Source organism: Lygodium microphyllum, chromosome 15, assembly GCF_053477565.2.
Source record: "Lygodium microphyllum isolate KBCC chromosome 15, Lygodium_microphyllum_v1.1.10, whole genome shotgun sequence".
Lineage (NCBI taxonomy): Eukaryota > Viridiplantae > Streptophyta > Polypodiopsida > Schizaeales > Lygodiaceae > Lygodium > Lygodium microphyllum.
The window spans coordinates 47,223,597-47,226,757 of record NC_141149.1 but is presented as its reverse complement, the minus strand read 5'-3'; the positions used below and the strand labels follow the sequence as shown (position 1 = coordinate 47,226,757).

General features: G+C 43.2%; 1 long non-coding RNA gene across 1 annotated transcript; it reads right to left on the bottom strand.

Annotated features, from left to right (window-relative positions):
* Positions 1 to 1,986: 1,986 nt before the first annotated feature.
* On the bottom strand, positions 1,987 to 2,424 carry LOC148024490 (uncharacterized). Its single transcript, XR_015693277.1, has 3 exons — positions 2,390 to 2,424; positions 2,198 to 2,299; positions 1,987 to 2,105 (listed from the first exon to the last, which is right to left on the bottom strand). It is a non-coding gene; the product is annotated as an uncharacterized LOC148024490 (long non-coding RNA).
* Between the last annotated feature and the right edge of the window lie 737 nt (positions 2,425 to 3,161).

The window sequence follows — 3,161 nt, the reverse complement described above, 5'->3', positions numbered from 1 at the left end:
ACACACGCATTGGAATTCAATTCTTGTAAACATGCATTTATACGCAATTATTCCTTTTTAGTCTAAGAGTGGTCCGCTCTCGATCCACCATAATCATGGCAGCTCCCATGGTAGTCTCCTAGGGCATTCTCCTTGCTTTCATTCCACTCACCCCTCCCATAGCTTCCTTCATCATCGATGCCCACAAGTGGTTATGATAACTTGCCCATTTTTGTGATGTGTAGGGTGTAATCATCCCTTTTATTCTTTGCTAGGGGCACAACTCACTCAATAGGATGAAAACATTCAAAGCATTCAACATAAAGAAAAAAACCCAACAATAACAAAAAAGGTTCAATGTGGTCCATCTGCCCTTACGCGTCCTAGTAGGCCACTTAGTAGCCAATGAGCACCCTTTGTCCAATACCTTGCCCTATCCGGGGTTATCACTTGGGCTCCCTTAATAAGATAACCATTGCCTTTGTAGTATTGGTAGGTCACTAGGTAGATGACATGCACCCTTTGCCGATGCCTTGGTTACTGTGAGGGTGGGATGTCTTAAGGGCTTGAGCTATCTTGACTATCTTTTCTTGGCTCCATTTTTGGACTTGATAGGGGAGTTAAGCTAGAAAATGCATTACAATTTAATTAGCTCTTAATAATAGCCCCAAAACTCAAAGTTACCAAACTTTTATTGAAAAGAAATGCAATCTTAGAGAGTGTGTGTGTCCCACAAGCAAAGCCCTGATTTTAGAAGATCCCTTGGTCTATAAATAGACAGGCTACTCCACTTAGCCTTAATCTTGTTTTTGTAATTTGCAAATGCTATCTCTATGTTGTCCACATCCCATTTACAGAGGATATCTTATTTCAAGCAAGTGCTCATTGCTATTCATCATCAGGCACTTGCTATCCAACTCATTGCTATTGTTGGTGACTATTTCCAACCTGCTTTCATCACCAAAATAATTGCATTGACCAATATATATCATGTTCCGGCTTCCATTTGTCCTCTTTTGTTCTTGCCAACTACTATTGGTGTCATCAATAATCCCGACTTGTGTTTTTTTGTTTTGGCCTATCGCCCATAGCTTCCACATCATCGAATAAATGTTTTGTTGATTTCGTCCTCGATTGCTTTGCTAGTCACTTTTGAGTTGTATTTCCTATTGGTTGACATCTCTAGAGGCTATTTGTTGCATTTTGAGATTTGATACACTCTCTTGCTCATACTCTTTACCTTGTCCTTAAGGCACAAGAGTTCAAGGGTCAAATTTCACATTTGGATAGTGTGTTTGCTCCATTGAGCATCATATATTATTACATTAATATATTCATTATCTTCTTTAGTTTTCATTGTCTTTGAGCTACCCTAACCGTAATTATGTCCTAAGTTATCAGTCTGTGTTTTATCGTACAATTGCATATGTTATTTGTAGATGAGCATTTATTTACATCCAAGGCTCAAGTGCTTATGTTAAATCCATGAATCTGACTATTGTGGCTGACTATTGTGGAAGTTTCCCTCATATAAGATAAGCCCTTAATAGGAGCAAATAGAATCCAACTTAGTTCTCACAAAGGCATCCACATTACAAAAGAGGCCAAGATGCAATATTATGGTATTTGGCATGGTCAATACCATAAATGCTTTCACTACAAGATATAGACCTTATACCGACGTTTAAAGCGACGAAAATACAAACAACAAAATTTGCCCCCGTCGTCATAAAAAGCGTCGTTATTGACGACGCCATAGAATCGTCGCTATATGCGTCACTATTTGCGTCGCTATTTGCGTCGCATTTGCAACGCAGATAGCAACACAACCAAAGAATTTGCGACGCTAATAGCGACGCCAATAGCGATGGTAACAGAGAAAATTTTTTTTAATGGCAGGGCAGCAATGTATACTGAAATCATAAAGCTGATACATGAAATAAACACATGATCGCATAAAATGCGATTGGTACAATCATGAAACGATATCACTAATATATAGAAAATGTCTACATAGATCAGGCGACTAAAAACTAAAGGTGTGTGAGCTCTAAGGATCCAAGGGCGAGCTACAAATCCTCGTCCCCCGAAAGCTCGTCCCGCCACAAAGGAGCATCAAACGGATTCTGCAGAAAAAGAAACAACATATCAATCCACCATACAATAATGCATTTAAATATCTCATAGTAACTACGGACAAGAAAGATGAGTGACTTACAGGGCCGCCATGTCTATACAATCGGTCGATCAATGCCCTGAGACCGTGCCTCTCTGCATATCGAGTCTCAAGGCCTTGCGGATCGCGATTTGTAATGGAGTGCTGCAAAGAAAACAAAATGCCCTGAAACATGATTGTCAGTACAAAGAATATTTCAAAAAAACAAATAAGAAAAACAAAAGAGAAACTTACAAAGTCCTCCAAATATGTCCTGTGGCCGCCACTCCTAAGATGATGCATTGCTCTGGCCTCGATTCGTGCCCTCGCCGCCTCCCGACTGTTGACTCCAACGTCCTGGCGAATCTGTAGCCTCCTCCCTTAGTCGGCGCCAATCGTCTGCATCTAACCACTCGGGCTTTGGAGCCCCACTCTTGATTGCATTGCGTGCGTCGGATCGTCTATGTGACATGTATGCACGCATGCAATCCATCATCCAGCCCGTAGAGAATCTATCTACTGCGGCTGGCACCGGAAACTCCTCATGCAAGGATGCTACTATGTAGTCCTTGCTCCCCTCTGGTATGTTCCTCCAATGATCCAGGACGTTGTGCCGAAAAACTTGTTGGCACAACTCCCTCATACGAGCCATCACCCTCCTCCCCTCATCATTCATGATGATGGCTCCTGACCTACTATCCACTAGGTATCCATAACCCCTAGGAGTCTGCCTAAGATGGGCCCTCTCCCATCTCCATCCACGCTCTTGGGCATATCCAGGAGACCCTTGTACATCCGGTGTACTGACGGGGGTATTCTCTCCCGGAGTGCCACTCAAAGGGGTGCCACCAAAGGGAGTGCCACCAAAAGGCATGCCACCTACCGACGGCTGCGCAAAAACCGGAGTAACTAGAGTAGACGTCCCCACAGGTGTGACAAATCCTGGAGGTGACGCAGCTCCAGCGGAACGACGAGACGGAGACACCACGTCCGTGTCTCCACAGCAGCACCCCCCTGATTCTCATGC